This window comes from Schistocerca serialis, chromosome 2, assembly GCF_023864345.2.
Source record: "Schistocerca serialis cubense isolate TAMUIC-IGC-003099 chromosome 2, iqSchSeri2.2, whole genome shotgun sequence".
NCBI lineage: Eukaryota > Metazoa > Arthropoda > Insecta > Orthoptera > Acrididae > Schistocerca > Schistocerca serialis.
Genome location: NC_064639.1, coordinates 381,078,079 through 381,093,327, shown reverse-complemented (window position 1 = coordinate 381,093,327; position 15,249 = coordinate 381,078,079).

Here is a 15,249-nt window from a genome sequence, read left to right as displayed (position 1 = left end):
ACTGTCAACTACTGTCGCACCACCACTGTCGGTCTCTCCATGGTGTTGTCTCCGCCAACACCATCGCCTGAGCTGCACTGCCAGAAGCAGCTGGGTAGGTGGGAATACAACCTTGATGCAAAATTTCAACTTCACGGAACAAAATCAGCCTCAAAAATCGGCCGCCTCCCAGCGACAAACGAGGGAGTAAGTGCCAGTGAAATATTAACAATAGGAAAAAATAACACGTATCAAACACGACAAGACATGAGAGTCAAGCCTGCCGCCATGACACAATTTATAACAGTTCTCAATTTTGTTGCAAGTGGGATCTTGTCCAGCACTATTTGTTATCTGTGGCCCTGAACTGGAAACACTCCAATAGTTTCAAACTGTGGACTCTGCTTCTCCCTCCTGATCAGTATCCTTCCCTGTACAAAATCCAAATTCCATCTACCGCCCTGTAATGGTGCAGCTTGCTTATTAATCAACCCCCACTGCCCTGCTTTGCAGTCCATCTACACTATCTTTAATAACTAACGTAGTTAAAAGAATCAAATCATTCATCTGATCCACATTACGAGTCAGCCTAGCCTGCAAGCTCTGTAACTGTGTATGAGAAGGCGCCTCCCTTCAACAGTAACGACTCCCCCATCACTTGATGAAGCTACAGGATCAACTTGGCACTGTGCTTGCAAATGTGTTACCTCTAATGGTCACCTCATCTTTATGTATCCAGCTGTGACATGACAATAAGGAGTGCAAGACACAAAATCCACAATAGCTCTATCCTAATCCCATCCCAGTCACAACACTGACACAACACTTAGCCATCCTCTGTTACCAAATTGTGGCACAGCAGTATTTATCTGGGGATTGTCTAAGTATATCCTTCCAACCAAATTATTTGTTTTATTAACAGCAATGTAAATGCCAGGGTCCATACGTGGCAAACACTTGCTCCTGATCTTAAAACCAATTAACCTCAAATGAAACTCTTTTTTTTTAAAAAAAAGTAAAGTTATACAATATGATAAGCTTTTAAAGAGGCGCTAAGAACACCCAATACTATTTCACTTAAGATACAAGTATTATTATCATTCATAATAAATGTTGCTTTTGACTACAGAAACTAATTTTACAAGAAACACAGGAAATTATACCGCACAACAGTGCTTCCTTATCAGAAAATACAACACTCAGCTACGACCAACACATTAACCACACATCAAACAGGCCACATATGAATAATACAATCTACACTGATACTACAAGCTAAATACAATCAAGCAATTACAAAGCTCACTGCGTCTTTCTGATTCATTTACAGTTATAATACAACCGTAGCTCACCACAGCTTTACCATGCCTCTTAGTGGTCCTTTTCAAGAGTCCGTCTCGTTTCACCAGCATAAACCCACTGCCCCACTGTAGCTTCCTTGGCTGATTATTGTGGTACTCCCCTACACTGATAACAAGGGCAAGTACAGCCGAGACACCATGCCTGTCTGCCACTTAGCTCAAAGCTTCTCCGCCACTGCCCACGGTGACCCAAGCCGCCGGTTTAGAATCATGCTGCATTTTGCACTCTGTATTGCGTCTTCATCTGACGTTCATACTCACTCGAATTGCTTTTAATCACTTCTCTAACGATACAGGTGCAGCTCGGATCCATGGCATCTTGACGGTTAAAATCCTTGTCACACACTAATGCCGGCAAACATATATTTGTGGACCCCCTCATGAGCATACATAACTCTCATGCCCTGATTTAGAATTGTCATAATGGAAACACTCTTCAACAATTCCTCATTGGCTCCCAGATATCTTCTGGAAGTACGGAGGAAACACGATCTGCTATACTGTTGGTCATACCCTGTGTTGACCGTTGCAGTCCCAGTACCCTGCTGCCTTCACAGATCTGTCCAACTGCATGGCACTGTTCGCTTCCCCAGGGTCCGTCTTGTTCCGCTGGCATAAGCCCACTGACCCACCGTAGCTCCCTTGGATGACTACTGCGGTCCACCCCCTGTCCAGTTACACAGATAGCAAGAACAAGTAAGGCCGAGACACCATGCCAGACTGGCACTGAACTCAAGGCTAGACCGCTACTGCCAATGATGACCCCCAGCACCAGTTCAGAATCGTTCCTCCTTTTCCACTCTGTACAGCACAGAGGTCTACATCTGAAGTTTATTCTCGATTGAATTGCTCGCGAAAGTCCAGTAAATGTCAATACAGCCGTTTGGACTGAGGGAGCAGCCGCCCTCGACTTCCATGACGCTGCACGCTCGCATTGTCCTGCCGTCTACAATAGTCACCCGAACGTCGCTCAGTCGCCCACTGTAGGATAACGTTGCGTGAAGGTGAGATGAGAGAGAGTGTGAAAGCTAAATTCGATTCAAAATAATATATCCTGTATGCAAAAGACGTCAATTGTAACAATGTTTGGAAGAAATTTTCATTAGTGAGTGATAAGAATGCTGGCTACATGTATTGTGGCAAGTGTTTTGCTCCCCGGTCTTACAGATCCACCACCATGCATCTCAAAGCACATGTCTGCAGAACACGTTGTATAAATTCTGACGCTTTGTCAGTTTCATTGAAACCTACAGTAATCAAAAAGGTGCGTAGATATGTGTGTCAGAGACCTTCGTCCGTTTATATCAACATTAGGTGTAGGACATTTTGTACAGTGTAGAAATTAAAAGTTAACTGCAACAGTTTTATTAGACCTAATGATGAGTCTGTTAGTTTTAAATGATATTTTGTACATTGCTGTAAAAATTGAAAGTTCTGTATGTTTCAGTGTCGGTGTGCTTTATTTCAGTAATTTGTTGACAATTATGTAGGTATGAATGTTTCCATTTATAAGACTGGATGATCAATTAGATCACTGAGGCTTTACTAAGGTCGAGAAATGTACAAGATAAGTTGTCTTTCACCCACTGCTGTAAGTATTTCATTTAAAAAAATTAATATGGCTGTGTGTGTTGACTTTCCTGCTCTGAACCCATACTGTGAGTCATTAAAAATTAGTTTTTTTTTTACTTAGGCAGGCAATTAATCTGCTAAGGAAGAGTTTAGTTTTCTGAAAACGGTAATGCTGATAATGGTCGTAATTAGAAATTTCATTTTTGGCACCCTTCTTCTGAAGTGTAGGCTACCGTTGCACTTTTCAAAGCATTGGGAAATACATTTTTCTCAAATGCTGAATTACGACGTCTACTAGTGGTTCAGTTACAAATGTTGTACTTGCCATGATAACATCTGGTAATTCAGCACCTGCTGAATACTTATTCGATGAAACCTTTATAATTTAAATAGTTCCGCAAGTGTCAACTGGATTCATAAAAAACGTCTTTGCATGAATTTTTGTGTATATTACTCTCTTATAGTCTGGCTGCTTGACGTGATGTGTATTTATCAATTGCTCGGCTGTGTTTGAGAAGTATCGGTTAAAAGTATTAGCCAATAGTGAGGAATCACTGTTTTTTGCGTTTTCAATCAATTCGATATTACTGTGATTAGCTGACCTAACCCCCCCCCCCCCTCCCCACAATACTCTTTTAATAACTTGGCAGCTTGTGTAATTTTTATTCTTAGATTTACTAAACAGTTCGTCGTTTTTTCAGTTTTTTTTTCAATCTGTAAATAACATCTGACAGATTTCTTTTAGAGCTTTTGAAATAACTAATAAAACTGGGATCAGTAATACACTTTGAGTGCTAATGCGATTCCCTCTTGTGCTAACATTGTTCCATTTTGACATTATTCCGTAACTGTTCACGAATGCAATCATATTTAGCTAAACTTAAGTGCATGTACTATCTATAAAACAGAAAATACGATACTGGTAATGCAGTTTAACTGTAACTGGTAAATATTTAGAACAGAAATGTATGAATTACGCGGAACGTTAGTGAACGTTTCGTACCTCGAATTACTCGTCTAATCACCTACTTTAATTTGCTTGCCTCTTAAAGCCAAATGTAAGCCAATACATTTACTATGCTGTAATATTATCTACGCAACAAATGTATGTTCAGTGGCCTCAAGAGCATGTTAGAAAGTGTAAGTGTTCCACAGAGTTTAAAAGAGAGCCTTGAACGTGGGATTCAAAACGGTGAATCCGTCATTATGAATCCCACGTTCATCTTGTACTGTACAGTGCTCTACTCAATCTGCCGATGAAGCTGACTTGTATTTAATCCGAATGGTTAGTTGTGACGACGAAGATCCACTTGAGAGGTGAAAGTATAACCGTAGTCTCTTTTCCAAACCATCAAGTTTAGCGAGAAGAGTGTTTTGTGTTCAAGCCTGAAACGTGAATAGCGAAAGAAATTTTAGTGCTGTTTGGAACGTTATCTCGGACGGACGAAGGAGACTTGATCCGAAACGAGTCATTCATTGTAATTAAGCCAAGAGGGAATAGTTTGGAGGTAGTTTTGTTCTTGTTAGATTTCTAACTTGTTAGGTGGTCAAGTTCGCATACTTACATGTACACTGAAACAGTAAAACAGGTAGTGTTATGAAAAACGCAACGTAATTTTTCATTATGAGACCGACAAAATTGGTAGTCACATAGTTTTCTTGTGAAACCCGAAATTGTTTCCAAATTTCCGTTATTACATAAATTTCCATATTTCCACTATTACATAAAGGGCGCTATTTTCTCTTATGGTCCATAACGATGTCGCTGTTAGACACTGTCACTGAGGGAATATACATTCATGGTCATGAATTAAGGATAATGCTGATAAATGGTGAAACAACGCTCTGGTGGGCCGTTTGTGGGTTTAAATCATCTCGGGGTATGATCATGCGGTGCATTCGACCTGCGGTCGTCGCACGGTGGCGCTGGCAGGAGTCCACATACGCAGAGGTGTGTTGGTGCACGTCAGAGTACGGTGCAGGTTTGCAGACGTTTTCAGACGTGCTAATGGTGACTGTGTGTTGAAAATGGCACAAGGAACACATACTGATGACGTTATGAGGGGTAGAATACTAGGACGACTGGAGGCTGGTCAAACACAGCAGGTCGTAGCACGGACCCTCCGTGTGCCACCAAGTGTGATCTCAAGATTATGCCAACGATTCCAGGAGAAAGGAAACGTCTCCAGGCGCTACAGTACGGGACGTCCACAGTGTACAACACCACGAGAAGACTGACATCTCACCACCAGTGCCCGCAGACGGCCACGGAGTACTGCAGTTAGCCTTGCTCGGGACCTTACCGCAGCCACTGGAACAGTTTTCTCCAGACACACAGTCTAAAGACGACTGAACAGACATGGTTTATTCGCCCGGAGACCTTCAGGGTGCATTCCACTGACCCCTGGTCACAGGAGAGCCCGTAAAGCCTGGTCTCAAGAACACAGTATATGGTCATTGGAACAGTGGTCCCAGGTTATGTTCAAGGAAGAGTCCAGGTATAGTCTGAACAGTGATTCTCGCTGGGTTTTCATCTGGTGTGAACCAGGAACCAGATACCAACCCCTTAATGTCCTTGAAAGGAGGTCGTGGTTCGATGGCGAGGGGTGGGATTATGATTGGTGCACGTACACCCCTGCATGTCTTTGACAGAGGAACTGTAACAGGTCAAGTGTATCCGGACATCATTTTGCACCAGTATGTCCTCCTCTTCAGGGATGCAGTGGGTCTCACTTTCCTCCTGACGGGCGATAACGCACGGCCCCACCGAGCTGCCATCGTGGAGGAGTACCTTGAAACAGAAGATATCAGGCCTGTTCTCCAGACCTAAACCCCATCGAGCACGTCTGGGATGCTCTCGGTCGACGTATCGCTGCACGTCTTCAAACCCCTACGACACTTCAGGAGCTCCGACAGGCACTGGTGTAATAATGGGAGGCTATACCCCACCAGCTGCTCGACGACCTGATCCAGAGTTTGCCAACCCGTTGTGCAGCCTGTGTACGTGTGCATGGTGATCGTATCCGATATTGATGTCGGGGTACATGAGCAGGAAACAGTGACTGTTTGTAGCACATGTGTTTCGGGACGGTTTTCTCAACTTATCACCAATACCGTGGACTTACAGATCGGTGTCGTGTATGTTCCCTATGTGCCTATGCTATTGGCGCCAGTTTTGCATAGTGTCACATTGTGTGGCACCACATTCTGCAATTATCCTTAATTTATGAGCATGAGTGAACGTCTACAGCATAACAAAGTGATCCGAGTTAGTTCCATCAGTTGGTGGTATTGCGTCAGGAGCGACCCCAACCTACAGACACACAGAGCTGCTGCTAAAACGGCCGCAACGGCAGCCCTCCTCATTGTGCCTCGTTCGATCTCAGTCTGCGTGCTTCGAGCGCTCGTACACGGGCAAGCTATGCCGGAGCGCGGTGGGCTCGAGTGAATGTGAACGAGCGAAACGCCTTCTTAGCACACCTCGGTTGCGCCAGACATCATCTCCAGCTGCTATGGACTGGTCGTAGCCGACCTCCAGCCATCTGCACAGTCGCCGCAGATGGTGGCTAATACTCAGTGTGTTCGACTTCAGTTGGTAAACAGGACCACGCGGTACACTCTGCATTTCCTAGTACTGCTCTTGTCTACCACTGCTATGCACGGAACCCGACGTTTTCTTTAGGATGTCGCTGCTTTCACGTCGTACCACCAGTCTGTCAACCACAGCATCGCACCACCACAGCAAGCCTTGCCGTGGTGTTGCCTTCCTCGGAACGCCAACATCAGCGTCTACGAGCGAGACTTGGGCATGCGGTTCACGCTGTCGGAACCACCTGGGAGGGCGAGACTATAACCGTGCCACGAAAATTTAATTTCATGGCACATCATATAGATAAGACCAAATGCAATCCATATTTTGCAACTGAGTGTTTATTTCGTTTTTAACCAAACATGTTTATTCCACTCAGAGTAGGTGTTGCTGGCTCTAAGCACTATGGGACTTAACATCAGAGGTCATCAGTTCCGTAGACTTAGAACTGCTTAAACCTAACGACATCACACACATCCATGCCCTAGGCAGGATTCGAACCTGCGATCGTAGCAGCAGAGCGGTTCTGGACTGAAGCGCCTAGGACCGCTCGGCCACAGCGGCCGGCAGAGTAGGTGTCATTATTATTCTGTAAACTAAATAAAAAATTAGATTATAATTGATTTCTTTTTGTTAGAGTTTCCCGACAGCACATTTAAATTAGAGAGCTCAAATTATGTGGATATGATTGACCACTTACTTTCATGTGCCCATTGGTCCTTCTGTACATGCTAGATGCACAGAGCACCGGTTTACAATTTATAGTATGTCACATTTATGCATTTCATTACATATAACCTTTCTTGGCATACACTGCACATGAATTGGCTCAGTTGCTATAGGGCTGATTGCAGAACCATGGGAACTATGGAGGCTAAGTGTGGAGTGGGGTGTTACGGTAGATAACCTACTTATTTATTAGATATTTTTGTTTTAAATATTTTAATTTGTGTTAAGTTGTGACTTAATGAGAATATGAGTGCTATTAAGAAAGTAAGATCCGATCTACCGCGAAATGGAAACCACTGTGAAAACCCGATGAAGCTCTGCATAGATGTGTTGCTCAATGTCTCTAGTATGCTCGTCGATCGCATTAAGTCGCTCTTTTGAGTTCTCAGTGCACACTGAGCACGTAAAGATGCCTAGAAAATTGTGTCTCCCGCCAAGTATGCGTACCCACTGAGAAGTTTCGCCTCAAGCGATGCAGCCCACATAACGTAACTGTCATGCATTTCCTTCATCACAGCTGTTCTCGGCCGCACTCTGCAGGGGCAAGGAAGACGCTCCCACAGCGTTTTCGACTGTAAGCCTTTGATCACCCACCAAACACCCAATAATTGACTTCCCTCAGTTTCGTCTCTATTCACATGAATTGCTGGCTATGAAGACAACAGTTTGGCGCAGAAAACTAACTGCAGAGAGAACTAACTGCAGACGAGTGTAGAGAATTGACAGAAAGCGCGGGCGGCAGCCTTCTATGATGAGAGTGTTCAAATATTTAATCTTCGTTGATCCATTATGGATCGTGGGGCGACGGCTGGCATGAACTTCTTGATGCAATAATTTACCAACAGCCGTATGATTTGTAGAAGTTTATTTTATGAACTTCTATGTGCTGCTACCAGTTTCGGAATTACACTGATGCCATCTTCAGGCAGGATCCAGTTATATGGCTCCTTCCGTGTATAGCGATTTTACGACTATGACGAGTGGCGCCTGAAGATGGCATCAATGTAATGCCGAAACTGGTAGCAGCAAATAGAAGTTCATAAAATAAAATAAACTTCTACAAATCAAACGGCTATTGGTAAATGATTGCATCAAGAAATGTTGAAATATTGGTCCACGCCAAGACAAATGTTTCAGTCGGAGAGACGACTGTGTAGAGAAGTAGCTGGAAGGTGTTGCTTACTGTTTCAAATGGTTCAAATGGCTCTGAGCACTATGGGACTTAACAGCGGAGGTCATCAGTCCCCTAGAACTTAGAACTACTTAAACCTAACAAATCTAAGGACAACACACACATGCATGCGCGAGGCAGGATTCGAACCTGCGACCGTAGTGGTCGCGCGGTTCCAGACTGAAGCGCCTAGAACCGCTCGGCCAGTCCATTACTGTTGCAAAAAAAAATTTTTGATTTTACTGTGGTTTCCATTTCACGACCAGTCGGAGCTTATTTTCCGAGCAGCCCTCGTATTACCCTCCCACTGTTATGTTGTTTTTTTTATCATTGAGGATATTTTCACTTTTCTTTGCGCACTCCTACATGAAATTAAATCCTGGAAAGTGAGCATTCATTATTTGGATTTAGGTCTCAACACCGCTGATCCGTTTTTATCCCAGTGTGGTGGTGATTTTCTTTTGAAAGCCTACCCCTCTACCTCGACTTCCTTTTCTTCCGCTCCTCTAGGTCACTTTCCTTGCCTCTAACCTTAGTGATTAGGTCGCAGTAACAACGAAACACAGCCCAGTGAATCGTCAGTCTGATTGCGCACGACGGAACAATGCCTTATAAGCAAACAGGTGCTGGAATGTGACTCCACCGGTCCGCATAAAACATTCAGACCTACTGTACATTATGTATAATGCGCAACACCATTAAAGGATCACATTCTCGAAACCCCGTAACTGTCCCCAACTGCGATTCAGAAGTTTGAAATTTGGCACAAAGGAGCCTACAACTTTTACCATAGGTGCAAAAGCGTGTCGCCCTATGACGTCACCCTCGGGCTCAGCGATGCTTCAAACAGCAACGTGTCGATCCATTCGAAAAAAAGGCCAGAACTCAGTTTCTGTGACGTGTAATGTGGGTTTACAATGTCACATTGGCGCTAAATTTCATCAAAATTCTTTCGAACAACACCGCGGACGTGTGACCCGGTAGGGAGTTCGTCACACTCTGTCCTCCTCACATTTCATCCGTTCTGTTGACACCTCTGCGATGTAGGTCAGAACCGTGGCACCCAGCATTGAAACCACACGGTTTTCTAATGGATGGTAGAGGAAAACATTTTGGAAACAACGCCACAGAGAATCTGCATGAAAAGGCATCAAGGAGTGGCTTAAAGGGCATCATTGAAATCACCCCCTTGGGCAGAGTCGGAAGCTTTAGTTTGCAGTGCAGTTTGTAACAGAAAGACGTTCTTGGTAACCTTTGACACTGCTGGCATCACAAAAATATCAGTGTAACGTCGCTGTACAGAAACGGCCATTCATTGAATCCTAGGCGCCAGTGTGACAAGCGACCGTTCCGATACATTACAGCTGATGAGCGCTACGTCGCTGAACTGGCGTCAGCAGGCCACATTCTAAATCCAAAGGGTGTCGAAATGATTGCCCATCAAGCCTTGGACTCAGTGAACAGCTGTCTCTGTATTGGAAAATTTTCAAAGCGCCCTACAAAGGTGCGCTGGTTGCACCGAGGTTATTGCAAAGAAGAGTTTAAATGCGTGATAGGTCCACAATGGTGTTGGGCAGAATTGTGATGAAATTTGGTGGCAATGTGACATCGTAAGCCCACATTACAGCTCACATGAACTTGCGAGTTCTGGCCATTTTTCAGCATAGGTCGAAACCTTGCTGTTCGAAGCGTCGCCAAGCCCAAGGTGACGTCGCACGGCAAAACGCTTTTCCACCGTTACAGAGAAAGTTTGTAGGCTCCTTTGAGCCAAAATTGAAACTTCTGAGTCGCAGTGGAAGACATTACGGGATTTCGAAAAAGTGACCCCCTCATTATGTTGCGCGGTGTACTTCGGCGTTGTTGGACACCGAAAGGATTTTATTACGTAGCCTCTCTTACTCTTTCTTATCAGACAACTTGAAGTGTGGGGAAAAAACTCGGGACGACTCGGAATATGTAGATTACTAAGCGGCTACGAGGGACTGAGCACCAATTGCAGGTTGAAAATCTAACATTTTCAATGTTTCGCTTGGTTACTGACCGAATCTAAAAATCTGAAATGTTGTCATGGTCTGCGTTAAAAATTTAACAGAGTGAGACTAGTACTGCAGCTAGAAACTGTGTTTTTGTGTCGAGTCAGCTGTGGCTGTCCAAACTCTCGGACTGTATACATCGGAATCTGAGAAAGAGAGCACTTCTATAAAATTTTACACATAATTTAAAACCCTTACGAAACTTCTTCTAGCTGACACCCCCATCAAACGATGCAAAAGAGTTTATCGCTTACTACATTTTCACTGTAGTAAACACCGCAATAAAACATAATCATGCAAGTTCCAATTTATTTTTTCTTTGCTACGGGGTGTACTCGCAACACAGTTTGCAGACAGTATTCACATATGCCGTTTAATGTGTCTGCTAAAGAATGCCACTGACGACAGATACTTCAGGACATATAACGTCATAGACATTTACATGCGTGAATAACTAACTTCTGCTTAAAACGGTACGCAGTAAAACTTCAGAAAAAACTTGATTTTGCCTAAAATGGAGCGTAAATTATCCTGTTAATTTGTCATGAGAGGACTTAGCAACTTCCAACAAACCTTAAGCATAATTTCGAACCTTTTCTAAACTTTTTCTCGCTTTCATGCTTAACGTCAAATATGTAACACGTTAACTCATTTTTGAAGTAATCAGACGTCTGAAGCTGTTTGACACATGGCAGTTCGAGTCTTAAAGAATCGGGGTTTTTCTGGTTTTTACATAAACAGTGAAATACCTCTGTAATATTCAATGAAATCCTTCCATTTCCTTTAAATAGAGCATGGACAAGTGGTTCAACACATCTTACCATTAGAAATCAGAAAATTCACAACAAATGTCAAGAAGCCGCCTAACATATATGGTTTACATTTAGTGAGACATTAATTTAGAATGATGACAATGCATGCATCAGTAAGGGGCTGACGTAATCATTTATAATAAAGGAATGAGGTCTCTATCCCTCACATTTATCAAAGATACACACGGAAAGCATGGCAGTCTATCATTTACTGTTGACAACGGCAATACAATTGTTACAGAGCGGGGGAGGAACGGTGCTCTAGAGAAATCTGGAATCCCAGGAAACTCTCAAAATTCCGGAAAGTCGCCGCTACGCAGAAATTCTTCCATCATATTCGTACTTATTCTGTCCGATATCGGGAGGTCCACGCACTGCGTTGTGACAATAACTCGTAGCCTGGTAGTCACCAACAAACGCCAACACAGACTCTCTTTACAATGAACCACAGACAACCCACCAAAAGGTTCAAATGGCTCCGAGCACTATGGGACTTAACATCTGTGGTCATCAGTCCCCTAGAACTTAGAACTACTTAAACCTAACTAACCTAACGTCATCACACACATCCATGCCCGAGGCAGGATTCGAACCTGCGACCGCAGCAGTCACGCGGTTCCGGACTGAGCGCCTAGAACCGCACCGCCACCGCGGCCGGCCCACCAAAAGGAAATCGCCCTATGCTTTTTCACGTGTAAGATTCGTTAATTTGATAGAAGTTGCAATGATGGATCTCAGACAATAATCAACTACAACCCAGTTATAATCGATTAGCGTGATGATGAAAGATCTCCTCACTACATTTTCTTAAGCACGTCAAATTACTGTCACAAACGCAAGAAATATATTGAAGTAAAAGGAACTGAATACGACAAATCAGAAAATTAAGACATTCAGATACCTCCCTCCCAAGACCAGACAGGCCTGGTCCGAAAAGAACGTCTGTTCACTTACCGAGCCCATCCAGGAATGCCTGAAAACAACCCCCGCTAGTAACTTGAGTCCTCAGCTTTACAGAGGTGGAGAGGGAAGATCCGTTGACTTTGAAATGTTCAAACAGCTCCTCGCTCCAGCCTTAGCTTTTTCATCCGTTTCAGGGCCCATACTGTTCTTTGTTTTCTACGTTGTTTTTTTTCTCTTTTTTCCAAACACCTACGCAATCTTCCAACAGCAGACAGTCATGGTACACAGGATGAAGAAAAAAGAGTATCCACTGAGATAAGTGAAACGCTAGTATAACAAATAGTTTTGTCCATATTTTCTCCAGAGGCTTAGTGCAGTCTTGCCAGGTAAAAGTTTCCATGTCAGACTCGGTAAAAGCATAGCAAATACAAGAAGTAAGTGAACAAATAAATCAAATTGCAAGGAACGAATCGATGGACACGTTTCACTTTTATTAGGTGTTCTGCGTATGTGTAGTGTGTACACGCATTCATCAGTACGCTGGTACGTTCTTTGAACCTAATATTAAAGTTTTCTGCATTAATCCCCATATATTTAGAATACGGCTGTAAATTTTAATTGGTACATTTCTGACCCATTGTATTTATCTTTCTCTTCTGTCAAGGTTTTTAATTTCTTTTGCACTGCACTATTTGCCTTGAAGTATATATCAACTCTATATTTGTCGAACACTTTACTAATTTTGTGTGTGAGCTCATAGCATATCGTCATTTTTTGTGAGTGTTGTGGGATGAGCTAATAAGTGTGAGTGTGCATTGTGTGTTACTGCTATGCGTTGATATATCTGTATTCTTCTTATTTCTGCTATTTTCTGTTTTCTTTAATGGTGTTGTGAAGCTTGTATACTATCTAGCCATTGTACACATTGTTTGTTATACTGATATTCATGTTTAGGTCTTGTTCTGCGTAGTCTGTTTGCCTTATGTCTAATGGGTGCCATTGTTTGAGAATGTATGTGGACTGATTTCACGTATATTGCTTTGTTTTCTGAAACACTGTCCCCTGCTGTTAGATTTTGCGTCTCTGAGGTCAGGCTAGTGTACCCTTTCTTCTGTATTCATTTCCACAGTGAAATGAATGTTTTGGTGAACCACTATTTACCTGCATGTGTTAAATGTTTACATATTTTGTACCTCGTCCCATGGGACGTTTAATATCTGTGCCAGCATAAGACGGTATATTTGTGTTTCTATTATTTCTGCAAATAGTTTTCAATGTATGATTCACATGTATCCTGGTACATATTTCATACAGAGGGGCATAAAGGAAAATGAAAATATGCTCAAAGGTTAAAAAACGCTAACAGAAGGACAAAAGTGACACAACACACCATAAATAAAAACTGTTTAACAATAGGCATTAATACACACACACACACACACACACACACACACACACACACACAGGTACTGATTGCCCCCACTGTTCTCCCTCCCTCCATCCCCGCCCTAACACCCAATTCCACTTTTATCCTCCGCAGTCTCCACGATCACGCAACAACCGTATAGCAAGTGAGCCGGGTCATGTGCAACGTGCAGCAATAAAGGTTATGTGTAGTGAAGTCAATAAGTGTGGCATACTATCAACTGGAAACCTGTACTTTGTGGAACTAGTGCATACGGAAGAATAAATGGACTCATGAAGAGGCAAATGTGCTGTAAAGAAATACCATATATTTCTTCCTAAAAACATACGTGTAATTTAAATAATTTCCTTGTTTTTGGTAGACCACTGAGGATACCAAGTAAAAATAGTTGAAAAGTAAATAGTCATTTGCAAAAGATGGGTAACATTTTTTCTTAACTATATGGACAAATGTATTTGAAGCTACAACTGAAGGAGAACGTTGGTAAGATTAATAACATTATAACCTTGTATGGAGTTGGAACGGGCACCAATGACGTCACAGACGAAAAGCAGCTATATAAGGACGACAGCAGGCACGCGACGATGGCTTAGGAGCAGTAATACCGAAGCTCGTGGATATTTACGGACTTGACGCCGCAGGACGCTCGAGAAAGTTTCATCATTTATTATTATTACTGTTCGTTACCGAAGAAACATGATTACTTGTAAGGATTGACGAAAAGACTGAGGACTGAAGGAACATAGCGCGTACGTATTTCTGCTTTGCCGCCTTAGTCACAGTTCGACTGCTGGCCCCATTGTGTGCTGTTGAAGAAGCTCGTAAAAATTTGTACCTCGATTTCTTGAAAACGCTTGAGAAGCTCACCGTACTACAGTGGCATTCGATACATCTAAGTATGTGCTACAACCGTAAGTCGGTGATTCGTTGGGCGCTGACGCGAAAGCTCCCAAATCACGTTGCAGTAGAAGCGTTTATATTTTTCATATTTCAGTTTCCTAATTTAACAGCTTTTTTCAAGGTCCAATTGGTCGCAAAATGCAAACCACAGCGGAAATCGAAAATGTTTTATTTTCAACATTTTGTTACACCTACCAGCTACTTCTCCACATAGTCGCCGCTCCGACCTAGACATTCGTAGTGTGGCACCAACTTTCCAAATTCCTCGCCTGTGCTTTCTGCCAATTCTGTACGCTGGTCTGCAACTCTTTGTCTGAACCAGAACTCTATCCTTATAGCTAGCGATTCATGTGAACAAAGAGATGAAAATCACAGGGAGCCATGTCCGAGATGTATGATGGGTGATCAAAAGCTTCGCATCGACAACGGTGCAGGAGCGTCTTTGTAGCAACTACCGTGTGCGGCCGAGCATTGTCACGAAGAATGATAATGCCTGATGATAACATTCCTCTCCGCTTGTTCTGAATTGCCCTTAGTAGACGATTTTCTCGAACTCTCTGATCCATCACTGAATAAGACCATCGGCTGACACTGGTTTCCTTCGCCGACTGCCTGCGTCATGATCGCTTGTACATCCTACGTCAGAGTTCCTGCGCTATAGACGCACTTCGCTGTTATGCATGACCCGATGCGTTTTGTAGGCTGCACGAAATCAAATGGAGCCCTTCGGCATGAAGAAATCGAATGACAGGAAGCACTTCATACCTGGTAGTA